Below are 27,902 nucleotides of genomic sequence, written 5' to 3' on the forward strand. Positions count from 1 at the left end.
TTTAAGCAAGCCGTAAATTTACTTCTACCCCCGCCACGACGGAGAGCGTTAACGCATGCAGTCTCATTACCGCGCTGTCTTACAGCTCGGAAAAAGCGTTTCTCTCCGCGATGCAGATCCTTATCGGCCGATATGTACGCGAACAGCGGTTATTAGGCGACGGGTTTATGCGCTCGTGGACGCGCCCATCCGATTTCGCTTGTAAACCAATGCCTGATCTCGGAGTTTGTTTTTTCAACGCGCGTCTCGAACTCGAACTCCTGCACCTGTTTGCAGCCTTTTCGGAGAATGTAAATCCAGAAGGAATTCATATACGCGCACTTTCGCGCGTATTTATCGCCTCCAGATAATGCGCAACTGATTAGGCCGTAATTTTATTTCTATACACGGGCTTTGCATGCTGTATCGCTCGGTTGCGTGTATACTTTAATTAATAACCCGTATGTTCGCTCGGCCGATTAACATTTTCACGAGCGAATATCGAAAAGGCATAAAATGTGTAAAATGTAGTTTTAATAATTACCATTAGTCAGCGCATGCGCTGCTGCAAGGCCGCTCGTGTTATTGCGTTATGTGCGCACGCCCGCTGTGTGTGCCAACTAACGAGATTTGTAATTGCTCGCGGAAAGAAGACATAAGATAATGCTCTCGCCGATCGACAGCGCGATTTACGTAACTTTTGCTGGATCCGCGCGAAAAACGACGATCGATCGATAGACACAGAGAGCTGGAGCGCACGGACGAAAACTGTTTTGCGTTATCTCCCGCGAGCAATTAAAGAGCCGCTTTCCCCACTGGAACTCGCTGCGCTTTCGAAATCACCTGACGGGGATTCCATGGATAATAAATAAATCCGTCCGCCGAGCCGCGAAAATTAATGACACTTCGGCGAAGCGCTATCAATTATCATCGACTATTACCCCGCGAAGCGAGTATCAGCAGCGAGTCGCTAAAACCGCATTTTTCCTCCCGAGCTGGGAAAAAAGAGGCTTATAACCGATGCGTCGTCGGGATAAGATAATCGACGCGCGCGCGCGCGGTAATAAAGCCCGACACGCGCGAGGCTGCGCCGCTAATTAAAATGCGCTTTTCGCGAGAGCGACGAGCCTCCGCCGTCGAGCTCGACTACGCTCTTTTGCAAGCGTAAGCGGGATTGCCTCCGCGTGTATTGTAAAGTGCTCGAGAGAGGAGCTTGTGTGTGTGTGTGTATAGGAGAGCCGATAAGGAAGCGTGGTGGGGGGTGAGGCCGATGAGTTTTTATCGGCGCTTCCTGACTCCGAGCTGACGTACGCCGTCGCTATCGATTGGGTTTTTTCGGCGATTCTTCAGCGAGATTACCCGTTGAAAGAATTAAAAGGGTGTTGCTGTGATGTAAGAGGTGTTGTCTGGCGGATGCCGGCATTATCTACTCGAGCGCTCGGATTGAATTTCTGGAAAAAGCGTATAAGGCCTCTTATTTTCCAGTTTACACCGGGCATAAAACTACACGGCGTTTTTAGTGGGTTAGTCGTGTCACACTGCAGCAGCAGCAGCAGCGTCGGAGAAAAAAACCGCGCCAGGTAGACGGCGCGCGAGCGTTTTCTTTGTGTGTCCTGCACGAATGCGCGCTCACGACTCCGGCAGTATACAGCGCCTCGGAATGCATAATCCGCGGCAGAAAGGCCTCGTGCCTCTCGCTCGCTCGCGCGAGGCGCTATTTATACGCGGATGGAAATTGTCGCGAGAAGCGAGAATTGAATAGGCGATTTTCAAAATAACTCGTTATTTTCTTCTCAGCCGCGCGCGTTATATTCTTATCAATGCAGAGTGTGCGGTTTCTCCTCGTTGTGTCGCTCGCGCGATAAGTCGCCGTACTCAAAGCTAATAAACTTCGGACTCGGCTTTCCCGGCCTGCACCTACATTCTGCGAGAGATTTCGAGCCGCAGCGGTGAAAAGTCTCGCTCGCAAAAAGGCAAAGTGCAAAAAGGAAAGTCGCCGCGCGGCGCGATTGAATCGTTTGCCAGTCGCGGCGACTTCTCTCTCCCTCTCTCTCTCTCTCTCTCTCTCTCTCTCTCTCTCTCTCTCTCTCTCTCACGTCGGTGCTTCCTCGGCCGGATCGTCGCCGCGGAAAGTTTAATCGAGCGCGACCGAGCTGCAGGCGCGCGGTGACAATGGACGTATGCGCTCGCCGCCGTCGCTTTCTAAATCTGACGGGCAATTATACGGAGGCAGCTAGTGTGTGTTGCGCGGTGGTTTTTGCGGGTGCAGTGTGATGAAACCTCGGATTTTTCAGAGCCGGCGAATTGTTCAGAGAAGTAGTGTGTGTGTGTGTGTGTGTGTGCAAGAGTCTGCATTCTTGGGCGCACTCGACAAAAGCCTTCCGGGAAGATCGAAAATAAACTTTAACATTTTAAGCGCGCTCTCTTGAGAGCGTAAGTGCGCGCTCGCACTCCTCTCTCTCTCTCTCTTTGTCCCTTTTCGAGCCCTTTCCGACGTCCGTCAGCTCTGCGCGCCGTGTATACGAGGAATATTGTTTAGACTGGCGCGTTCGAGGCTCGTTGAACTCGGCCAAACATTTTATTCCGTTTCCCCCACCTCGTGCGCGCTTTCAGCGTGCTCCACTTCGCCAGGGGGGATATCGATTTTTCGCAACGAAATCGCGGGGATTTATATTCCGAGCGCAAAAAGAAGCAGCCGCTCAACCGCATTCTGCGGCGCGCGAAAAATCTTATCTTCCTCTGGCAGCGCATAAAAGACACGTTATATCCGCGATTACTCGAGCGGATGGTGATTAGGCGCGCGAGTGACGTCACTTATGTGTATCGCTTATCCAATTACATTTAAAAGCGAGAAATAAGCAGTTCTACGAGCTCTTTTTTTCACTCAAGGCTGCAGCCGCGAAAGATAGCGATAAATCTCACGCATACGCGTGCATAGGTCGCGCTGCTGCTGCTGCACATGCACACGAGAAATTACTATTTCCTAAAAAATTACGAGCCAACTGCGCCACTTTAAAGTCCCTTCGGGAGAGACCCTTCCTTTCAACAGTCGCTATACATACCCTTTGTTTTCAGCTCGCATACGACTCCTCCCTCGAGCTGGAGATGAATCACCGCGCGCCACTTGCCGCTGCGAGGAGAAGAGAAATTAAATCGGCCGCGATTGATTCGCGACGTGTATAGTAGCGGTGGCCGGTTTCTTCAAAATTTCGACCGGTTCTTTCTCTCTCGGCGCAGCTGGATATCGCGCGCATTGTTGTTGTGCAGCGTTCACCGCTCAGCTGACGCGTGTTTGCAGGCGAGAAACGCGAGCAGTAAATATTACGGCACTCGGCCCGAGCTTACACTCTCTCCCTCCCGAGGCCTCTACCCGTACACGTATATCTCTCGTCGTGCAGCTCCTTTCGCGAGTGTTTACGCGTCGAGGAGAAAGACTCGGGCTTTGATTTATCGACTATGCTCTTAGGCGCGAGGTGCGAGCGTTTGGTTGGAATTTCGATTGGCGCAGGCACTGATGGTGATGGTGATGATGATTACGAGTCGCTTTTGTTTGAGCGCGGGATTCACATTTTGAAAAAAGCGCGTCAAAGGCCTGAAAAAAGCTGCTGTCGTAAGCGAATTAGTTCGCGCACGTGTCGCAGTGCAAAAAATCGGTCAAAGCGCGGATTTTCCGTTTTGCTCTCTTTCCCGTGTGCGTCGTGCGCCGTAAAATTAATTAGCCCCGAAATTTCGTCCCTAATAGGTACGCGCGGAGTTTAAAAAATGTCCACTTCCAGAGCGCGCGATATCCCAAGCTATTTCCCTCGAATATTACACGTCGCAGCAGAGACGGCGATTACGAGTAGGCCGCGCGAATTCGGCTAAACCCGATTAGCGCTCAATTTCCACACACGCGTATGTCTAGCTTCGAAATTCAATAACATACTGCAGCCCCTCTTTCTCTCTCCCGCGCATCCGTCAAACTCCCGGCAATTAAAGCCGTGTTGCAGCGTCTAGGCGGCAGAGGATCTTGACCTCCCGCTCGCTCGCGCATATGAACGTCGATTAGGGCTCGCCGTTAATTGCTCGTTAATGGCCGCGCGCGTGCGAACGGGAAATGAAGCGAGAGCGAGGCTACGTGTCTCTCGCGGAAATTAACGCTGTCTATTAGCCGAGAACGAGGGGAGGGAAAAGAAGATGGGTATCTGCATGTACGGCGAGATCGATATCGCGGATTAACGGCTTCTGCGAGGAAAGAGACGCCGATTTTCGGTAAACGAATTCAACTTTTCCAATTGCTCCGCGCTGATTGATTGTTGACTTTGAAATGTTTACAGTCGGCGATTACGATTTTACGAGCTTGGCAGAATCGTGTTCGAGTCGTTTTGCTCATCGAAAGTTGCGTAACTCTGCGCTCGTTTCCGTACACTGTACACACTCAACAAACGCTGCCTCGAACCAAGTCCTTCTATTCGGGTCGACGAACAGCCTCGTGCCCGAGGTGAGAGACTCTAATTCGATGTGTCGCAGCTTCTGCCGTATTACGTAACGCTCAGGCTTTCGGGAGGACATTTGCATATCTAATGGACGCGCGAGAGCACGTGAGACTGGCTGATTTCCGTTACGCCGACTAGACTCTCAGAGTCCAGCTGTAAATCATGTGGTGCTCGCATGACGTGTACAGGAGTCGATTTAATTGTCGCGCGGTTCATCATCGCGCCGGCGATTAATCGTCGTCGTGAGTTTATGCTTTTTTCGTTCCCAGCTGAATTATGTATAGGAAGTCGCTGTCGCAAAGTGGAGCAGTTTTTACGGTGTGTACGAGAAGTGAATAGCGTAGAATTTAGTCGGGCAGCGAATTATTATTTATTGATCGTCGGGGTATACTTATTAAAGTTTCATTGCTATTAAGAGATCCGAGTAGTGCATCGGATATCAAGCGGATATGAAAAGGGTATCGAACGTCGAGTGAAGCCAGTCAACGATGTCTAAAAATAGCAAAGCCCCGACGTCAAACATTGATGTATATAAATCGAGGAAACATTGTCGCGCGATTTACAGTCATTACGCCGGTGGTTTAGACCGAGTTTGGCGTATAAATACAACTTATCCACCTACACCGCCGCCGCGTCGTGAGCCTCGCGGTCGATTTGTTCGATTTCGGTCGACGCCGGGCCCCCGAGCAGGGCAGAATTTGCGGAATGTCCGCGAGGCCCGTGGAAACCCGTCCGGCCGGTTTTTTAATTGCAAAGCCGGCAGAGAGGAGGATTCGCTGCATCCCGTCGTATAGGCCATGAGAACGACGAAGAAGAGAGGGAGGGAGGGAAGGAGACCGAGTTAGTCGAAAAGAGAGAGGTGTGCGCGACTCGGAATTAGGACTGATTTTTTTTCAGCTGCGTGGAAAGTTAATTGAATTGTCGACCGTTTGCATTGATAATCGATAAGTTTATCGATGCAGACGTACTGTTGACTCGCTCGACTTTCACAAACGTCGTCGGACGGAATGAACACTATCCATTTGTCTTCATTTCCACCGACGACGCCCATAGCGCATGGAAGAATTAGATCAGCGGAACGTGTACGTACCGCCGGGACAGCAGTGAAAACGCTGGCTTAATCTCGTTAGGACGACGTCGTTAATTCGAACGTTTTTTACTCTACTGGGCGAGTCGCTTAGCGTGACGACGACGACGACGACGGTTCCTTTCGCGTGCATTAGCATGATAAATCTCGCGCGGTATCGAAGCGCCCAGTCGGTGTATCGGGACATTGGCGGATTTCGCTGGATTTATGCGCCGGGTGACAAGCAGCTTATCGTGTGGTGATGTATATTTGAATTCGCCTCTCGCTGAGATGACGTACGTCGAAGAATATTATTGACGATCTTACATAGTGTTGGATTAGAATTAATCTTCTGCTAATGTAAGCGATGTGTTTATTTAGGCAGGCGGCGAGTAATTTATACGGATAAAACGTTTGGACAGCTGTTTTCTAATGAAAAATATTTGTTAGACTGTATATATGATTGTGTATGTAATAGCTTCAAACTACGTTAAAAGACCGGGGGATTAATGCCTCGCATGTCTGCAGTCTCTCCGGTGATTTCCATTCCAATAGCAGCCTGTATACATATATCTGTGAAGTGTACACCGCTCGCGAAACAAAGAGAGGATCAAACCGAGGCTGTAGGAGTAAACTCTTAATTCGATATCGAATTTATCGATTGACGAATAATTGCGGCGCGAGAGATAAACGCTTATCGGTACACGTCTTTATCGAGCTCTATGAGTCTAGACAACCATCGCTCTCTATCCTAATAGTCGTCTCGAGAACTGCGCGAATTCGGTATCCCGATTATTCTTCTAATCAAATCACGAGACTAATTACGCTTCTCGAGCTACTCGTTTCTAACAAGTTTCCACTAGTTTGTGGCTAGCAAAGCTAAGCGAATGTGAGTACGTCCTACCTTCGCATCGCCGAAGAGTTCGCAACAATGTATAATCGCTTATCGCGATAAAAGTGTCGAGTGTGTGTGGGTGCGCTGCTCGAGACGCGCGAAACAGCTGACGCCGATGTCGTTGGCCGCGCGACGCGATTACACGATTCGGAAAAGGCAAATAGCGCGTCCGCGATAAAGCTATACTTGCGCAATACGAGCGTATGTATTTAAAGCCGAGATACGAAGGCGCGTGAGAGAGAAACGCCGCTTTGTAGATATAGCGAGGAATCGCTCAATTATCAGCCGGCCCGAGAATAGCGAAGCCGGCGACTCCGGGGTTAATGAGGATTTAGAGATTTTCTCCCAAGCTTTTGAGTAATGATCGAGAGATACCGTGCTCCACTTACTCGTAACCCCGTGTACGCATGCTAATTGAGCCGGGGCTTTTCTCTCTCGCAACCGAATCGTCGCAAAAAGACGCGCGTACATAATAATGGCACATTTTTCCTACTCCCGCGCATTAGCAAATGCCCGAGTCGTTTTTCCGACTCCGCTGCAACGTCTCTTACACAATAATTTGCGTTATTCAATCGTCATCGCCGGAATCCAGGCGTAAAAACCGATCCAGAACTCGTTCGAACAATGTCGATGTCGCCGGGCTTTTTGCCGTTTAGCGAACCAGTTTAGCGAAAATGGACATGCTCGCTTGTCGCAATAGGCCGCCGCGGCGGACTCCCGATGCGAAAGACAGATATTGCGACTCGATCCCTTTTGCAGAGGAAAATTAGCGACCGGTCGCTTTTTGCCCGACGAAGGAGGCTAAGGTTGTCCCCCATGTAGATCCAGCGCTTAATCGAACCGATGCAGATTAGGCGGCTCTCGTGATATTTCTGCGAGTCACGAATGAAAACTCTCTCCTTATCCGCTGCTTTATCTCGCGTAAACTTTGCGCGTTCACCTATACACGCGGCGCTTCTCTCCCGTGATATACATATACATCTAGCACATAATAGCAGTTGCGCAACCGCGCCGACATGTCGGCGAGGCCGAAGGAAAGTGCACGAGCACGCAGTGGGAGATAGATAGTAGACGAGAGAGAGAGAGAGAGAGAGAGAGCACAAAGAGCTCGTCGATGATAAATTGAATTCTTATTGGCGGAAGAAGTGTGTACGATAGTAATAAAAAATGAGTTTAGCATTTCCCTCTAAACGACGCTGGAAATTTCCTAAGCAGCCTACGACATAAGGCAGCGCGCCGAATCGCCGCTTTAAAAATGCATCCAGACTTTATGTAACGCGAGCCTTTCCCGCGAGAGCTGCAGTATCTTAGCCAACACACTTGCAGCAGCAGCAGTAACAGCAGCGGCGCTGGTTTGGAATTCCCTTGTTCCTTCGAGGGTCATTACGAGCGAGTGCTGATTTCGCGTAATGAACGGCCGAGCGAGCGACGTAATGGACTTCTCTCTCTGGCTGTGTGTGTGCGCGCGCGATATTCTAACTCGTTCCGCAGTAATTTATGCTAGTGGAGCGACGCGGCTCTAGGCCTACATTCGATGCGTTTTTTCTTTTCCGGTGTTCGCCTTCGAAATGAGATTTTGTAGACGAATGCTATACGATGTGTGGTAGGTGACTGTTGAATCACGACGGAAAACTTACTTCCGATCGCGCGAGTTTGTAGCGCGCGGTACGCTAGCGACGACTCGCTATTGTTTCGTCAACATTTCGGTATGAAAAGAGACGAGTGCAGTAATACGATACGCGCTGATAATGAGGCGAAGGCTCGTGTTTTTGCGCGCTCGAACGAGCGACGGATGTGCCAAGAGTTTGTTTAGTGTTTTCGCTGATGGGCGAGAAACGCTCGTTGAAACCGTTTCCGAACGCGAGCTTTCGGAACGACGAATACGAGGCTATTTTCACGAAAAAGAAAAACGACCTCGTTATCGTCCTAACTTTCCACCAAAATTATCAATCAGCTTTCCAGGGCGTTTCTTTCCTAGCACTAGGTAATTTTTTTCTCTTTCCCTCGCAAGTTACGAGACCGACCAAAATCTTATCTCCGAACTCATTACTACATCCCCCCACAGCCTCGTAACGGATCTCCACTCTCCGGATCGTCAAAGGAAAAACGAGAGTGCTGTGCACGAGAGAGAGAGTATACACTCCCTTTTCTTCCGCGGAGAGCTGAAACTCGCCTAACAACTCTCGCGTGCGAAGTCAAAGGAAGTCGAGCCGCTGGTGGAACGAAGCCCAGAAGTGCGTATTAATTGGGAAGCGTGACCCGGCGCGAAGGAGCTGAAACTCCGCTGGGGCATGAAGAGAAGTATACGCGCTCTCACCTTGTTGTCCCCGGGATAATTGGCGGGATTCGACGGTATGGGGTGTCACTGCTCTGCGGGGCTCGCTTATTTCGGGGTGATTCTATTTTTGGAGTCGACGGTAGATAGGTATGCGATGTTTCTTAATTATTTGTTTATCTGCGAAGACTGTATCAGTAGGGCGTGATGTCGCTTTCCGAGTGACCACCTGGCGCATGGCGCCGTTTTCCCAATTTAATTGGCGGTAATTAAAATCTCACCTTATCCGCTCGCGGGCTTTAAATGCGGCATTCCGACGCGGATGATCTGAATTCAAATTAGACTCGCCTAATTAATACCACCGCGGGAATTTCTAAAAATTTCGTACTCGAGTTTTCACTTGGCAAACAGCTTACACGCGTTTTTGCGCAAAGCTTTGTATTCGATCTTTTGACCGTACGCCCGTGTGCCGCCTCGTGTTTCACAAAGTTCGCACTAATGTGCGCGCGCGCCCGTAAAAAGGGTGGCCCCTACTGCGCCATAAGGAACGCGCTGCCGTGTTTTGTCTACGGGGACTTGCGCGCACGCGCTTGCAAAAAGGCTGTAAATAAACGAAACTCGAGATGCGAGCAAAACACGCTCTTTCGGATTTTTTTCGAGAGTAGAGCAGTTAGAACCGCTTGGGTCTTACGAGAGAATTGTAATGAAATATGCAAATGCCGGCAATTTCCCATCCCCGTTAACGCGCATATTCTATTCAATATGATCTACCGGCGCTGCAGGCCCGCTATACGGGTGTCATTAACTCGGCATTACAGGCGAGTTCCTTTTCTACTTTTACGACGTGCCACTATACCATTCGGTATATTCTCGGGTGCTATCGTCCGCGACATTTAATTCCCGATAAACCCGTTAAATACAGCCCGACCTAACCAGCTGTGTGTAGCAATCATAATTTCACGTAGGAAACACGTTTTTAATCGGCGATCGGCCGCGGCGATAAAGGCTCGGATCCATGACTTAGCTTCCGACGAATCAGAGAGAAAAAAGTCCGAAGTTCTCTTTCCCTGTATAAAGATGATCTTCGTCACGCCGACAGTTTTTGCGCGTTATCGTCCTCGCGTACGTACAGCATGCGAGAGAGCGCATACCCGTCCCATAAGCTAAACAAGAACAAGAGGAGCGAGAGAGAGAGAGAGAGAGAGAGAGAGAGAGAGAGAGAGAGAGAGAGAGAGAGAGAGAGAGAGAGAGAGAGAGAGAGAGAGAGAGAGGAAGGAAGAAGCAGCGGCTGCGGCGGAGTCTACCTCTCTTACGCTCCTAAAACAGGTTCCCTCGTGTGTATCGTCGCGGTCCGCTTTTACGCTTTGAAGCTGAAGGGACGACGACGACGACGACGACGACTACTCACCTTCGCGTCTCTCGCGCGCAGCTTCTTCTTTGCCCTCGGTCGCGAGAGAGGCAGATACACTCGCTGCTTTTTTATTGCGAGAGGGAGACTGCTTTGTGTGTGGATTTTTTGTCGATAGTTTCCTTTATCATCGCTTGGGACTTCTTATCCGACTGGTCGTGCGGAGCTTCATTATCTGATTTGTAAACTTTATCCTCTTCTCGGCCATTACTCGTGCCGTTCCTTCCCTTCTAATTCTCGCGCGAGCGCAGGTTCTTTGACTCTGCGGCTTCTGCAGAATCACGCCTGCCTCTCTCGCTTTCTCCCTCCTCTTCGCGCTCCATTAGCCTCGGCGCGTACATTATGACTCTTCCTCTTCTTCTTCTTCTCTTCGGCACTAACGAATGGTTTTCAATTCCAACAAAGCTTCGCAGCCGCGCGCGATTCCACCCCGATGATCGAACTGCGGATACGCGGACCGCAGGGGTGATGTACCCGAAATAACATCGCGCGTTCGATAGCCCTCCAACCTTGGCTCCGCCGCGCGTCTATTAAGCAACTCTCGGGTCACTTTTTAAATACCCCGCGCAGCCGTTCTCAACCATCCGTGGAATCCATTCGTCGGGCTGTGTGTAGGGTCTCCGAGGCAGTGGCCGATCGATTTATTTCAGTCTCCCGAGAGAAAGGGCTGGGGCATACCGCGAATATCGCGCCGCAGAGCTACCGACGCAAAGGAAGACGAATGCAGGGCCGTGTACAGACGGACGGATAGACTTGTTTGCGTCTGGGATTGAGCGCTGCGTGAGCAATTTGAATCTTCTCTAGCCGCTGACAGTCGGCCAATGCTCTGGGGCACTGCTGGCGTCTTATTGTTTTGTGTTTACGGAGCTGACGTGCGTTTGCGCTGTCTAATTTGAAGATTTTCGCGATCGTAAAGCGGTGATTCGCAGAAGCGCGGGCAATAAACAAATTTTACGACGGCGAAGAGTTACGAGATTAAACGCTGTTAAAGCGCTCGGCCGAAAATTATTAAAACCGCTCTCGCTACGTCCCATTATACTTGCATAGCCTTTTTCGCAAAGCCAGCGAGAACGAGAGAGACGAGAGAGCGGCCTCTATTCTCTCTCTCTCTCTCTCTCTCTCTCTCTCTCTCTCTCTCTCTCTCTCTCTCTCTCTCTCTCCTTCGCGCTAATGCACAAACCGGGCCGCCGCCGCCGCTATGGCCGCGGTGCAGTGTGTAAGGGACGGCAGCCAATCTTCGGTCATTACCATTACAAATGCAATGCAAAGCGAGTAGCGAGAGCCTGGCGGCATCTGTATGGAGGGCCCACGGCGCTGGTCTTCATTACGATCGCGTTCGCTCTCTTAATTATAGCGCGGACGAGGGAAAAGAAGAAACGCGAGGATGCGGACAGTCCTTTTTTTGGAGAAGGTTCTGTCCATGCTGCAGTATAGATAATGCAACTGCTCTGTTTTGTCGGGCCTCCTATTTCGGGAACTGCATCGAGTTCATACTCGACCCATTTCGAGCGAGCCTTATCATTAGAATTAATTTTCCGCAGCCAATTGTCGCAGCGGCGAACTGTTGCGGTAACCAGCTCGAGAGGGCTCGCCGTCTCTCGTGTGTAGGCGAGAGACAGAGAGCTCGGCGGAACTTGCAATTGACGTTTTCAGGTCGGCTAGTAGTACTAGTGGCGGCGGTGGTAGGGGATAGTAGAGAGAGCCAGGCTGGCCCTTCATTTTTTATCCTGGACTTTTTGCTCGGCTGCGCCTCTCTGCCTCTTCTTCTGCTGCTTCTTTGAGGCCTTTCGTTCCGTTGCCAGGGCACGAAGCCTCTTTTCTTTTCTAGGAATGAGTTTCTTCTTCTTCCTTGATACGAAGGCGCGAGATGACGGGCCGGAGAGAAAAATGATGCTGGCGATTGTTCGAAATAGTGACTCGAGCTTTTTAGTATCGAAGCTTGATTGATTGTTTCGAATATTAGCCGGCTCTCGATAGCGCTGAATTATCCGAACTTATTGTGCGACTCTTTCTCTTCGCGTCCGGTGAAACCGATATTTTGTTCCAAGGATCTCATGGTGCTCCGCCGCGACGTGAGGCCGTTCCGTAAACGGCAAAGGACAATTTCCGCACGCGATCTTTTGTGTGTGGACTGTGGAGTGAGCGGGGCGACGAGGGCAGAGACCAGCGAGCGGGAATCGCTTTGGTATTCTAAACGGTTGGCTTAGGGACAGTTAGGCTGATGGTTTAACTGGCCAGAAGAGCGGATTCTTTTGAAGGGCATGTATGTATAATTCAAGAGAGCCCTCCCGCTGTTCCTACTTTAAGGAATTAAAGTCGCGACTCCGAACTACTCCGAATCAGCGAATTTAATAACGACGAGCGAGCAACTTCCCGATTTATCACCCATAAAGAGTCACTCAGTCCCAGGAGAGAAGGAGCGCGATTTTCAGCTGCAAGAGCTCAACAATAATACAAGCTTCTTTATGTACCATTACGTCTCCCGGGCATCGCGACGGAGTCGTGTACGCAGCCGTAAAAATACGAGCGTACATCATCCGGTTGAATCATATCCGCGGCCGCAGCAGCCGAGTAGTGAGAGAGCCCTTTTAGCCAGCTCGCACTTTAATGTGCCCGCAAACGGCCTTATACCTCCTCTGATGCGGTACTCTTCTTCGTCTTCTTCGAGAGACTGAGAGAAAGGGATATACACACCGCGAGAGCGTATAACGTTCGGAACTTCGTTTATCACTCGAGCCGCGATGATATTTCTGCAGCCGAGCGCGAGTTAGGAGGACAATAAACCGCGCGCGCGCGAAATTAAGCCGCGAGCCGTTAAACCTCCGCCGATAATAATGCTTCGAGGAATTGCGCTTCGATCGCCGCAAAGTTTCCCTTGATTTTTCGTCGATCTGCATTGTGCAGCTAACAAACGGGGCTTGATTCGAACTCGCTACGGCCACATTCTTTTCGATGACGCAGCGAAGCTCCGAATTATCCGTTGTCCGCTGATGCGTGTGTTCGCGAATTTCGACCTTTCGCAGAGGACAGACGGACCGAGGGGTGGACGGAGAGAAGAGTAAATGCCGGCAATTTGGGCTTTCGAAATTGTAAAAGGGCACAACTGACGCGCGGTTTCCTAATGCTCTACACACATGTTCGCGCTTTTTTGTCGGTCCTCCTATTGCTCTTTCTTGTTCTCTAGGCGACTGGCGATTCGGGCGGTGCACGCCCTCCTCGGCCGAACAGGTGCCTCGTGCGTCGTTAAAAGTTGACTCCGTACGTTACGTGAAATAAACGATGAATTTGTTGCTCGCGCCCATACAACGAGATTAAAAAGCGAGACACTAGACGAGTCGACAAAAGCGACGAGACTCGCCGTGGCTATATTATTATTAGCGCGCCGTCCGCGCACGGGGAAGGCTCGCTGGTTATTACATTCCAGAGCTCCGAGCATTCGAGCATGATGTGCCTCGTAATAGAGAGTGCGATATTGTGTGCATTATATAATGCGAGACGGTTCGAGTACACGGAGGAGCCTTTGCCGGATAAGAGCTGCTCTCTAAGGCTTCGCGAAAGTATTTAAGTCCCTTTTCGGCGCTTTTCGAACTTTTGCGTGGACGCTGAATTTCGAAGTAATCGTCGGTTCGAACGAAATTTTAGAATATACCTTTCGCGTCGACTCGACTGAAACATTCGAGAGTATTCCTCCAGATTAGCCCCGAGCCCCGGAGTAAGCTCGCTGGAAGATTGAACAGCGGAACGTGCGTAAGGGCACTCGACCGGGATTGAGACAGGATGAAAACGGCAAAGATACCGAATCGTCGCGAGGATCAGCGAGTCGAAAAGCCTCGTGCATTTCTTATTCTAAGCCGGCGAGAGTAGGATTTTCATTCGGCCGCGATATTTCAGGAGCTCTGTGTTTGCCCTACGCGACGCGGCTGCGATCGGATTGATAGCTGACCGTGAAAGCTACATCCGACTTTGTCGCTAACGCGTAATCTCCTATTTTCCCTTGTTCTTGTCTGACGAATGACCCCAGCTGTTCTGACGCAAAGTCGCATCAAAACGCCGGGGGATGTCTGTCAGGTAACGGAACATCCAATTCCAAAAGAGTTTCCAGTCTCTCCGGCGAGCTGCGACCGAGGCAAAGTATCGAAGGAAGTTTTCGCCTCTGTTTACTCGCGCGCGAGCGCGCCACGGCCGATGAGCAGCAGCGCTTCGATTGGTCCCGGAGCATAAGCCGCAACTGATTTTCTACCCCGGCGTGCGCTCTCTGGAAATTAGTCCGAGTCGAGAGCGCTCTCTTTTTGCTCTTCCTGCAGCAGCTCTCTTTGAGGGAGCTTTTTATGCGCGCTATCGATTGCTTTGGCGCGGGATGTATTTTCGCTTTATCGGCTTATCATCATCCTCTCTGCAAATAAATTCCTGAAAAAAGGCTTTGGAGTATACTCGAACGTCTGCAGCGGACGTCTCGAGACGAATGACCGAACGCGTCGGTATAACTAATCCGGCCCTCCTTAGCAGCGTCCAAACAAACAAATCGAGCGCGGGCTTCATGACTCAAACATCTTTTTCCTCGGCCGTGGAACTGCTTTGAAATGCGCGATCGTAATCGCGACTCGAGGTCACTCTCCGCCGCGGTAAACTCTAATTTTAAACGGTTCGGAAATTTATGCGCGCCTAGTCGTGGAAATGCTTATGCTACTCCGTGGCGCCGGCTTCGATCCGATACCGACTGTTTTCTCCGCCTTGGTATATGCAAAGTCCGCTTTCCTCGCTATACGGCGGGCTCATTGATTTTCGATTGTTGTTCGTCCCATTGATGGAGTCCGAATTCACAGGGCAGCGCTATCCGACACGTATCAATCGACAGGAAAAAGACCTACATCATACCCTCCTCCCAACCGCCGGCAGCCAAACATTCGCTGGCTTCCGGTATATCCCCTCCTCAGCCCCTCGCGCGCTCGGAGCACTTTATATTTATATCTCCATCGGGTGACGACTCTCGAGCCTCGGCGCCACGCTTCTCTCCCTCGGTGCAAAAAAAGCCGACTGTCCTTTTCCAAGGGAGCGAGTTCGCCGCCCCTCGCGCGCGACTAATCGATATGGCGCTCTCCGGCACAGAGAGATAGGGAGAGAGAGAGAGAGAGAGAGCCCCTGGACCCCTGCGCGCTTATCGCCTATACTCCGATGGGCATATGCGCGTATGGGCTATCCGATGAGAGGGAACGAGGTAGTAGTGGAGGACGGTCCTTTCGGCTGCTATCTCGCCGGAGGTATATAGCGGGGCTGGATATCGATACGACGAGAGGTCCGCTTTAAGAGCGCGCGGGCTTGTTTGCTCGTTCGAGTTAATAATTTTTTCAAACTTTCGCAATTGATCTCAGATTGGAAGTCCGCGGAAAAATAATTAACACTTTGGGAGAAGGAGCTCACAGGAAAAGTCGCGCGCTCGTCCGTGATTTAGCTCTCCGAGGCGAAAGAATCGATGCAACAACTTCTTGCTCGCGAAGTTTGCTCGTTCCGAGAAGAAACGCCTTTCGCTCAGACACGCTGATTGCTTCGCCGCGGCTACTATAGTACTCGCAATAGACGCTTTCCTTCGTTACTTATGATGTATATCATTCGTGTAATTTTTGTAACGATCTTGCGCTGCGTGTTACCGCGCCATTACGCCTGATATAATAATCATCAGCGCTAATACTCACTTGCGAAACAATAAAAGGAAATTATCACGCTAGCGAAACATCGAGAGCGGAAAATATAAAGTCGACACACATCGCGCGCGCGGTCTCTTTATACGCTTTGCAAAATCGAGCGCGGAAGGAAAAGCACGTTCTGTTTAACAAAGCCCCGGGGGGGCGGTGGTGAGCGAGGAAGGAAAAGCAGTCCTCGGCGCGAGGCACCTTTGATCTTGGAAGAGAGAATTCAATGTAGTTTCTGCGTATGTATATACTGCCTTTACGGTCTTGTCTTCCCTCGCAGTCTTATTCTTTCGAAGCTTTCGGGACTGTACGAATCCACCAGGCCTTTGTTTTTCGAAAGAGCGCCGTCGCGCGAAACATCGTGATCAAATAATGTTTACTCGGAGACGACGAGCTTTGCATGCTGCTATAAGACTATAGTAGAGAATATTTCTGGCAAGGCTTGATACGGGCTCCAGAAGAGAAAAAGGAAAAAGAACGGGCCGACGAACGGCCGCATTTTTCTGGCTCGATTTCGAGGCCTAGATTTTTTGCACCACCCAGAGACTGCGGCAGTGCGCAACTTACGTCTACAGCGTTTCTCCAAACCGCAGGCTCCAAAATAGCCAACTTAACCTAATCGAAGATCGCGCGCGCGCAAGCTCGGCAAACATGCATAGCCGCTCGGTGGCAAATTTAATTTGACTCCTCTCACGCTCTTTCGGCGAAAGTACGGTATAGAGCTGATGGTGTAGAGTCTCTCTCTCTCTCTTTCTCTCTCTCTCTCTCCTTCGAGGAGATATAGGGGCGCGCAGCTCGAATCCGGACGAACCTAATCGAGTATGCAGAGATATTTGGTTAGTCTCGACCCCGGCAAGTTGCTTGCGAATGTCTGCTCCACAGCCCTTCTCGAGAAGGAACACGCGGGAGCGAAGGAGATGTTGCGGCACGAGAGCCGGCATTCCCGTGGCTTTCCACTCTGCGCGCTCCTCCGGAGATCTGCAGGGTTTGTTGCGCTCTCAACCCTTTTTAAAGACGATCTCGCGACTCGGTGAATTGTTCGGGGGTATCAACGCGGAAAATGGATATTTTCTTGCGATTAGTCGCCGGGGGGTTGTCTGACGTCTCCATGCGATTGTTTCGACACTGCTCATTTTCCATGTAACGTGTCGCCTCGAAAATATTCGCAGAGTCCCTTCCGTTCGAAATTTCATCTCCGTAGCTCAGACAGCGTGACAGCAGCAGCGCCGTCGCAAAGAAAAGGTAAAACCGTTTACGGAACTTTCGCCCGCTCTCGATACACACGCCAACAAGCGACTCTCATCGGCCTAAAAACGCCGAGACACAGAGCTGGAAATTCGATTATGTCATCGAACGTCTCTCTCCTAACGCCAGTATAGAAGCAGAGCAAGTTCGCCGCGAGCTACGAGCCGTCCTTCCCGTGCGCACCTGGTGCCTCCGCACCTTGTGCTCGTCCTTTTATGCCCGCGGCGGCACGTGACTCTCCTTTGCATGGCTGCGCGCGCGAGTTCGGAAAAAGGAGAACAAGTCCGACGACGGACGGGAGGGACATACGGGCGGGTAAGGAGTTGACGCGCGGAGTTTGGTATCTCTCGATCTGGCGACGACTGTGGTCGATTCGCTTTGAAAGTTGGCCGAATGGGGGTACGCTCTCGCGCGGGTTCGAGATTCTTTATAGGGGCGCTGCGAATAATTGCAAAATAAGCCGGAGAGGAGAAGTTTCGCTAAAGTTTCCTCATTTTTTCTGTTCCGCACCAATTAGTGAGTAAATCACACACCTCCGTTCCCTAGAAACGCGCAACCTTTATTTATTCGATTCCCGGTAATCCCTGCAACAACACCGAGCTCTGTCCCAACAAACCACGCAGCTGCAGAGAGCACCCCACGCGCAGAATATCTCGAGAATAGGCTGCACCCTACAGACAGTAGCCTCCGCCGAATCAGGCATTCACGCGCGAGAGTTTGGTCAGTCGGCAATTGAATGCAACTGCATTCGGCCGAGGAGCTGGAAGCGGTGAAAAACAGCCTCCCCTCACGGAGCACAGTTATACAGTTCTCACCCCATCATCGTTTACGTAGGCCTGACTGACACGAGCACGCGCTGGGGCTGATTGACGCGTGCTGGATTTCAGAGCGGTGCATCAGCTAGTTGGGGAGAGGGGCTCCTGGTTAATCCTCCGGGACGAAGCGAGACGGTATATGTATGCCAGCGATGCTGGGACTCTGCTCATTTGGGGCTATTGTGCTGGATGCAGGAGCGGGCGGCGGCACTTTGTTCCGAGGCTTGATACACTTTTTGATAGGTGCGCTCCAGCGGGGGAGGAGCCGAGAGGAGATTTCGGGCCGACTAGCTCCTGTCGATCATTTTGTTTATTTATGCAAAAACAGCGAGAGCCAATTAGCAGGATGTAAAATGCGGAGTCCGATGATCGAAACAGCAGCGGTGTTACGAATTCTATCGCTCTCGGGATCTGCGCACGAGCTCTCGTCGGGACAGACGGAAATCGTTTCCCGCGCTATTCTTTCGCGTTTCCGATTCCCGAGAGCACGTGCACGCACGCAAATCATCGCGCACGCACGCGCTGCCCCGGCCGTCGCACGACGCATGCGAAATGCCACGCGACATCCGCTCTCTCTCTTCGCCACGAGTGCTGCACTCCGATCGCTCTCGAGAACGACGACGATTTCCATCGCGATTAAATTTATGAATATCGCGAATCTCGAGAATCACAGGCACGCCAGTCCCGTGAATAATCCATCCTCGGCTCGGTTTCGCGCGTATGCGCCGCGCGTACGTCTCGCGGCCGCGGCTCGAAACCTCAAGATCGCGAATGCGTGCGCCTGTGGTCGTGCGTTTATCGGAGTCGGAGTAGTGCAGCCGCCATTCCGAAGGACGGCTGATTTTCGATTCGGTTGGGTAGCGTACAGAACGTGGGCTTTTTACTTGATCGAAGTGGACATCGACTCATTTTTATCGGGTTTCATCGGAAACGCGGAAGCTTGGACGAACCTAATCGTGGCTATTAAAAGGTATACTCAGGAGCGCGGTCGCTGTTATAATTAGCAGACTTTTTTCGATCGATACCGCTGCTGTCCCCCTTAGTTCGCGGATTAATTGTCGTTGTACACAGCGCCGCGCTCTTATTTAAAATTCAAGGCGCTAAAGCGGTTACGTAAGAAGCTATACCATAATGACAGCTAGCGCAAACAATTATTCATAATTAATAGGAGAAAACGCGGAAGAACGCAATATAATGAGCAAAAGACAAATTCCATTATGACGTGTCCATTGATTCCGCCATCTGTCGCCGACGCGATTAGCCGCGGCGAGTTCCCACGGGAGAATATAAGTGCACGTATATCGCGGAAATTCAAAGACGAGAGCGCGCGCGCATATCCATGATCTACACACCGACGCATACACACACGTACGGCGCGCAAAAAGCAAATCTGAATATAAATGGATTGCGCGCACCCTCGCCGTCGCGTCGACCCCCCGAAATCCCTCGGAAATGCATCGCTGCTCATAAGTCACGCCGTAGTACACCGAGTGCTATCATCTTTCCGGACAGTGCAGATGCTATCTGCGGCTTTTTCGCCACTTTTATTACATCCTCGTGCTCGTGAAAATCAAAGGGAGACACGTAATTGCTTCGTTTTATTGCGCTACGAATTTTTAAGCAAAACACGCCGTGTTTTGGCTTCGCTCGCGGAATCAACCCTACTCGGAAGCTTATACACACTCGGAAAGCCGCAATATGTATGATCAGCCCCGCGCAAACACCGGCTGCTAGCTCGCCGTATACTCAACGCCGAACAATTCGGCATATCCACGCTGCCTCACAATACCTGATGCTCCTCTCCTCGGAGATATAGAGAGAGAGAGGAAATCCATAGAAGCCGCGCGCACATGCCGATAAACAATGAATCGTAAAGCCCGACGATCTGCGATAGCCGCGCGCATCCTAGGAATAATTTACCGATCACGTGAACGAGCTGTCTGTGTGTGTGTGTGTGTATGCATCAGCGAGTTACGCAAGCCCGAGGGGTTATTTCCGCGGCGAGCATTAGCCCGAGGTGAAGTTAGACGGCGCCGCCGCCGCCGCTGCTGCTGCACATAGGCGCCCCCTACGCTGCAGCCTGGAATGTTCCTCGGGGGCCAAGAGAGCTATAATACACAATAGACTATGGAAAAAGATGGAGAGCCAGTTGCACGTATACACAGACATGAGTCACGCGTCATGCGGAGAGTCGCGTGACCCCTTTTGTGATACGCCATGCGTGTGGTCAGCTCTCTTCTCTCCGCAGCCTCGGCGTATTTGCTCAGCCGGGGATTTGCGTTACGCGCCGTTTCTGTCAAAATATTATCGGGAGTTGTCAGCGCGGGATTGGAAAATCATTCGACGAGGCGACTGGCCGATTGACGTGTAATACGAGGACGATATTAAAATCCGAAGTAGACACTCCAGACCCACCCCTTTCACGTTGAACAATAGCCAGGCAATCCCTCGTCTAATTCTGCAATTTCTGCGCCCATTGTCAGAGAGCGGCGCTCGGCGGCGAAATTATTTTTGGCCCGCTTCTTTTTGCCATCGCCGTGTGTGTCGAGTTGATCGATCAAAACATTCCCTCCTGCACCCGCGACTCTGATATTCTCCAACCTGACCAGCCCGCGCGACGTCTTCTTTTAATAAAACCGACTCCAGCAAGCAGCGGCGTCTTCAACTCCGCTCCGTCTCGGAGCAATCTCGACGTATGCGGTTCTCATAGGCGCACGTGCAACCGGATCAAGCGCTTTTCAGAGGCCGACGCGCGGTGGAATAGGGTCATATTGCATCTTTCATCCCCCTTCGCCCCGCGCGTCCCCGCCTCCACTATCTCTCTCTCTCTCTCTCCGCTTCAGCCCTTGCGTCTCGCGTACCCTCGTTTCTCTTGTTCTACACACTGCTCTGTACTCGGCATAAGCCAGCAGACAGTGCAGTCTAAATTTAAATCGGAGAAAACTAACTGATTCGCGATGAATAGCCGCTGATTCGAGAGTGCTCTCTCCGGCGGCGCCTTCGTTCATTCTCCTAGACGAACGCAGCCATCGAGGCGATTGAGGTTTGTTTATTGTGGCTCGGCTTTCGCGGCCGGGCGTATAATTAGTTGGGGGTAATCAAGGCTCTGTACCGAGCCGCAAAGTGTTATCGATCGCCTTGGCTGCGCGCTGCAGCTGCGGCGATAACAAACTTGCCGACGAAAGAGCTTTGGTTCGCGCAGTAGCGCTCTCGGCGCGGCAATTGGGACGGGAACTTTGACAAAATTAAAAGCATCTTGGATGTCCTTTGGCGCAATTCGCCCGAGTCCGAGCGGCCCCTGCGCGTAGCCAATCGGCAGTCATTAAATTACCGGCGAGCGCACGCGGGGCTCCCCGCAGTGACATCATTTTTGCACCCCACGCCCCCATTCAAAGCGGAACCCCTTATATACGAACTGGACGAGAGAATCGGCGCGGATTTGCATCATAATGAGACGAAAGAGAGCTGCTGCCTCATGCTGTTATTCCAGCGCGGCGGCGGAGCCAGATGCAAAAGTATTATGCGATATAAAGTTTATATCGGGATGCAATTAGCGACGAACTTTGCCCAAGATTTTCCATGCAGGTATGCTCGTCGCGACCCGACTACTCGGAACTACGCTCATAAAATTTTCAAGCGCTCTCGACTGCGATGCTCGAGTTGCACGAGTGAGAGAGATGCGAAAGTAGAGACGGACGAGGATAAGTGCATCGAGGGCAAAACGCGCAGCCCCAAGGCAATTTCAAACCCAACCCTTTCGTACGTGCTCATATGCGCGCATAGATAGGAGCTGCGTCGTATCGATTACTTTCCGCACCGAGCGTATGGCCTGCGCAGATAATTTTTCGCGTTGAAACTTTCGGCGCCCCGAGTGCAGAGATTCTTCGTAACGGCTTCGACGAGATCACATCTGTGAATTTAGCCGGGCGTAACAAACTCAATAATAGCTGCCTCCCCAGCGCCGCTGGAAATCCACTTTCCATTATGATTTCTCACAATGAGTCGAATTTAAAGCAGAAAACAGTGAAACTTGGCGCGCGGCTTACGCAGCTCTCTCTCTCTCTCTCTCGATCTACATAACACCCTCTCGCTGTCTTCCAGCCCCTCTGGCTCTGCTCGCGCATTAATATAGACACAAAAGCCCGCTCGCGCTTTCCTCCGATCGGCTCAGCCTGCCGCGCGTCAACTCTTTCCCTCCGCGTCCCTCGCGAGTCAAAGCGGAGGGAGCGCGTGTCGTGGAAATCGAAACGCCTAATCGGAAGGTAAACGACCGGGAACGCGGGAGGCGGCTGCTTCTAATCTCTCCCGAGTCCCTCCTTTAATCTCATTACCTTCGAGCGTGAGCGTGTAGAGTCCTGGCGGCGAGATAAATAGTTTAGAAGACGCAGAAATCCGTCAGGAAAAATTTCCTCCCATCGACCGCAGCGACAAACTGGAGCCGACTTTTCAAAAAGGCTCGCTCCTCTTTTCCGAAAAAAAGTCCCTCCCAACCCTGCAGCAGCACGTCTCTCTCTCTCCGGATTTCAAGTAGAGCATAATCCCGGGACTCCGGCTCGGCATTTGCATATTTCAACGCGCTCTTTCGCGCGGAGGGAAAACGCGTGCGCGCGGCAATGCCATTATCTGGAAGCCGCCTGGCGGAATATGATTTGAGACAGCTCCGCAGAAATCATTTACGAGGCGGCTCCGACGTTCGACGTCTTCTCTGCTCCTTAGTTATGCGCGTAATTTCCTTTTTTGCGGGAACGTAAAAATAAGCGCTCTCGAGAAGCAAGGCCATTCAACGCGCGTACCCAAAGCAACGTCGCAAATCGTCCAAAAAAGTCGGTACACCCCCTCAGACGGTGATATCGCGAGCGAGAGCTGGAGAAAGAGAGAAATTCGAGAGCGTAGATCGAACGAGCTCCGCTGTACTGGCTGCGGGCATGAAAGCGCTTCCGTTCGAGTGCGTCCCTCGCGTCGTGTGCAGCCGCTGCGACTCGTTTGCGTATAGATACGCTGCGTCGAGGCGAAAAGGGCCGTATTTTCGAAGAGAAGAAACGACGAAAGAGAGAAAGAGAGAGAGAGAAATACGATCTTTGAGGTTTAATGACACGCGATGGCGCGCCGTACGCGCTCGAATGCTCGGCTTTTTTGCTCGCTGGCAATCGCTGAGTTATGTCGCGGGGCTACTTCAGTGTACAGCTCTGTTTGTTGAAACTTTATTCGCATTGCGCACTTTTCAGGCCGATAAACTGTCCGCGCGCGCATATTAAGCTTCGCCCGCCCCCCACCCCTTCCGTCGTCGCCGAATGGCCGGGCGAAGCGGAAAACGCGCCTTCCTCTTTTTTGCCAATTTCCACACGACCGCTGCAGTCGAGCGCCATAAATTAGAGAATCGTCGAAAATTAAAAGTGAAAGGGCCGAGCGTGTCGCTTTTTTCCTGTACGGCTGCGATTCAATTTTCCGCACCCGCCTTTACACTCGCTCGTGGGACGGGGGAAGCCGCGCTGCTAATCGATGGGCTGTACTTTTCAGAGTTTTCCTCAAGTGAAATTTTTCGTTGTTGCCGTTCGAAGCGAAAGAGAAACGAACCCAACACCTCGTACGTGCTCACGCGAGGGGGTGTCGGCAGTAGCCAGACGCGCGCGTGCCAGACTCTCGTCTCGACTTTCGGGAGGGGGATGCTGCTCTCTGCTGCTCTGCTGCAAGCGTGAAGCAGGGGCCCGTTGCAAGATGCGCACGTGGCCCCGGCAAAACCTGCCCGACCAAGAGATGACACATGGCTGAAGGAAAGATAAAACCTCGAGCGCGTGTCGCGCGCGCGATTCGTATAATAATAATGGACGTGTGGGGTGCGCTACGCTGCCCCGTAAGTGGCTACGGTCTTGATGGACGATTCAAAAGTGTTGACGCTCGCTGTTGGCTGAGATAATGGCTGATCGAAGTGAGGGCTTTCGGTGAATGGTGTGACACGAGAGTAGTGATGAATATACTCGAAGAAGAGAATCCGAGAGCTTATGGACTTTGCCTACGATTTTGTTCGAGGGAGCGAGTATACCCGCATCGATCCGAATATAATTATTTTAGCAGTCCCCAGTGTATCGATACGCTTTTTTCGCTCCTTTACGAAACTTTTTCCGCCCCCTTTACCGCATTAGGGGATTTTCGGTGATTTTCGTCGAGCTTTGGAGGATTACGTCGCGGGAAAAAGGTCGTTATTATTTTTTATCGCAACGAGGTTAAAAATGCAACAAAAGCCTCCTCTCCGCGCGCAGCGAAAATCATAGAATATGGCAGCGTGACGAACGAAGCGCGAAATCACCTTTGCGCCCTCATTAACGCACGGCGAGGAGGAAAAAAGGAGCTGCTCGACACACACACACACGCGTACGCCTCTCGCGCGGGCGATCCATCAAACTTGGCACGGCTGCTGCTGCTGCCGCTGATGCCCTTCCGCGAAGCGCGAGGTGCAGCCGAGTCACGTTTCGTTTGGCCTTGGAGGAGTTAGTGACCGGGCCCGCGCAGCGAGGAGAGAAAAGGAGCGAGAGGAGAAGGAGGATGAAAGGGAGAAAAAGTATACGAGAGGGGAGGACGGCTCTCCGGCTCTCTCTCTCTCTCGCTCGAGGAATTGGATTGAAAGAGTCGGTGGTAGGGGGCAGAGGTGCTTTGGAAGAGTGGACGAGGGTTTACGTCCTTTTTTTTGTTTATTTATGTCCCGGCTTGGCTAACTTTGCCGCTTTTGTGCAGCGGCCCGGAGTAGAGTATTGTTGTTACGGCATAATTTTAATCGGGTAATGAAGTACAGTTTTGATTCCCGACAACTCTCGACTCGCTCCAGCCGAGTGCGTGCAGACGAATTCGAGATACGGCGCAGCGGCAGCTGATCTCGAGATCGACTGCGGCGCAACCACTTCAAGGCTTCCTTTCTTGGCTCGCGCTGCCGCTGAGCGAAATTATCGGCTGCGAGGTATTCCCTAATTTTTTCTCGTCTCCTCTGTCGAGTCGCGCTTTGAAGTGGCTGCCGCGCTTACGTAAATATTGCCGGGATGCTGGGGTCGCGAATTGGCCGGGGGTCCTTCCAGTGCAATGTTTATTGATCGCGTGTACACGCGCGCGCGCGCGCATGACACACGGGTAATTGCGCGCTTTGGAGCAGAGAGAAAAATTGCGATAACCGTGCGTGGAGAGTAGGTACATATTTGAAGAGAAGAGAGAGAGAGAGAGAGAGACGGGGAGTGGGGGGGCAGGAGTGGCAGCGGCAGCAGCCTTTGTGAGGCGGCGAAACGGGAATAAAAAAGAGAGCCGATCTCCCTAAGAGATAGGCGAAGACAGCCGCGCCGATGTAGAGCGAATCCGAACGAGGTCGACGAGAGGGAAGAAGAGAGCCTCCTGCGAAGTAATCTGGTCTTCTTTCTCTTTTAAAAAATTCAACTTTGGAAATCATCCAAACCCGCACATACTCGCATCCAAAGCAGTCGTCGCACTTTCAATCATCGCGCCACTCCTCCGCGCGAAATTGACGATTCGTCATGCTGGTCGCTCTCCGCGTCTCTCTTTCGCTCGCGCGCACGTCGGCGGCCCGTGTCATTTGTCAGGAATTATCAATGCGCAGCTGTTCTGCGGCATGCGCATACCTTCCACACGGCAGCGCAGAACTGAAGAAGCCGCGACTCGTCGCTCTCCGCGATCGATAATAGATGCACGTACAGGCTGCTCAGCTCCGATCGGTTTCGCCTGCTCGTCGCGCGTTCGAGAGATGATCGAGTGTGTGCAGAGGCGCGGCTCGGACAGCTGTGTGCGGCTGTAAACTGTTGAGCTGTGCTCGGCAAATTTTGGGGATTGCTCTATTGGTACTTGCCACCGCGGCGATCCTCTCGCTGCGTCCTCTGTTTGCGAGATTGGGTTATCCGTTTTTCATTGAGGTATAAGCTGGACGCTCAGCCCGAAAACCAAAACTCCGGCAAACTCTCTTACTCGTCTCATTAAAACAAAAGCGATCGCCGCACTGAATCAACTTTCAACTCCTCTCGCTCAATTTGCCCGTTGAAAAGCATCAGCAGCACAGCGAATCCTGACCACTCGTAGACTGCACAGTTCCAATTTCCGCTTATCGTTCGCGGGCATCGACTGCGCGATAAAGCGCGCGCCTGTCAAGTCGCGCGAAAATTCAATTTATCTTTCCCTTTGAAGCCCTGCGCTTGCCTCCCCATGTACATACGTTCGCGGTAATACACGTGTAATTGCGCGCACCGCTGCCGTTCTTTTTCGGGGAAACGCGAGACTCGTGTTTATATTATCCGCGAAATTGAACGCTCGCGCGGCGCTGGCCTTTTGAGGGGTCGTTTCGCTTTGTATGCGCGCCGGGGAAGGATTAGCGTTTTTGCGCATACGAGCAGGCTAATCTCGCGCGGGAAATTCGAATCGACCTCCCAGAAAATTAGCCGAACCGCGCAGTGGCTTTGAAGTCTCGAGAGTGAATCGTCGCCGGGACTTCGTTTCGCAGTGATCTTGGGCGAATGTAATACAAACGCTCGCTCGGCGTGTCACTCGCGTCGGGGGGTATTTAACGTTCCGGCTCGGCGACGAGGCCCTCTCGGTTTAATTATACGAGTAGCTCTTCGAGGAGACTGCAAAGGAAGCGAGCGAGGTACTTTATGCCCTCGTACGGGCGAGGGAGAGAGGCCGCCGCGGGAAATTGTGTTTGGCTTTCGTTTGTCGAGGCGCCGGAACACTGGCGCTGAGATATACCAGACCGTAAATGCGTGTGTCTCAACGTACATACTCACACTCCGATGCGTTTACGCGATGAAATCTAAGAATCGCTCTCCTTTCTGTTGCAGGTAAGCCCCCGGCTCGTAAAAAACAGCTCGTAACGAGTCTCCCTCGACCAGGCACATAACCCGACGTCTCGGGAGGCAGCGACTGATTAGACGGACAGCCGCGTCCGCGGAATACAAACGTCTTGCGGCTGCACACCACAGCTGCGGCCTCTAATCAAGGGGTCTCGGCTGACGAGATTGATTCCCGCATTCCGGGAACGTCTGTGTGCTCCGCGCAAGGAGCCGGAGATACAAGATGCGAGAGACGCGGCCGAGAAATGACTCGTTAGCAGCGGTTGTCTTGGGGGTGCGTCTTGCTACGCACGCGTTTGCCCCGGTGATTTACGCAGGGGAGCAGCACTTGGGGTCGGCTATATCCGCGCTGTGTACTCGATTATCGCCGGTGTTACTTTCTAATTCTTACGAGCTATTTGCATAAAGGATTTATTGATCTTTATTGATAAAGCAAAGTCTCTCGATTGCCACTTCATCGCGCTATTATATAGTACAGCGGCAGCAGGTCCCGCGAAGCTAGAGCGAGCACAAAAAAGAGGGGGCCGAAGGCTTCGAATTTCTTCCTAGAGAACGCGCACGCACACGTGTGTGCTCACGCCCCCCGTCTTTCAATCAGCGAGGAGGACGCGGCCAATCTCGCGCGGCCAATCTGGCGCGATTATTCGGTAATTCAATATCGTCGAAAAATCGCGAGGAGCACGAGAAAAAAGTGTTATGTTCCGGGGCTCGCGTGCATCATGCGAGCTCGTGTGTGCGCGGCGCGGTTAATTGAGCGACGATTCAGCTTTCTTCGCGCTTTCTCGGGGAATACTTTTGCATTCGCGAATTCGATGTTGCACAGCGCGCAACTCCTCGAAGCAACAATCGATCGCTGTACAGCCTCGCCCACCGCGCATCCGGTTCGGCAATCACTATACCTTTCCCGGCGGCTAAGAAAAGCTCGTTCTTGCGTCGCCCGCGGCTCGCGCTTTATGGGGTGTAACGCCGGCGCTGCTCTATACAAAACGGGGGAGATCTTATCTAAACCGAGAGCTTCCGTGCGCGCGCACTGCAGAAATTAACGCGACTGCGGGGAGTAATTTACGGAAGAGCTGCTCCGCTGCCTCTCGGATGGGGAAAAGACGCGCGCGCGAGAGAGAGAGAGAGAGAGAGAGAGAGAGAGAGAATTTTACGTAAGGTGCGTACGGGCCGTGATCGGCTTGATGAAGTGCGGGGGGCTCTCGTGTAGGCTAAAATTCGAT

At 51.9% G+C, this 27,902-nt stretch overlaps 1 protein-coding gene and 1 long non-coding RNA gene across 4 annotated transcripts in view; both read left to right on the forward strand.

Annotated features, from left to right (window-relative positions):
* Nucleotides 1-27,902, forward strand: part of LOC100120674 (zinc finger protein jing) — a 102,675-nt gene that overhangs the window by 8,424 nt on the left and 66,349 nt on the right. The window lies entirely within an intron of this gene.
* LOC103315651 lies at nt 8,048-27,078 on the forward strand. Its single transcript, XR_512012.3, has 3 exons — nt 8,048-8,399; nt 8,481-8,649; nt 26,668-27,078. It is a non-coding gene; the product is annotated as an uncharacterized LOC103315651 (long non-coding RNA).

The sequence above is a fragment of the Nasonia vitripennis genome, chromosome 3, assembly GCF_009193385.2.
Source record: "Nasonia vitripennis strain AsymCx chromosome 3, Nvit_psr_1.1, whole genome shotgun sequence".
In the NCBI taxonomy this organism is placed as follows: Eukaryota; Metazoa; Arthropoda; class Insecta; order Hymenoptera; family Pteromalidae; genus Nasonia; species Nasonia vitripennis.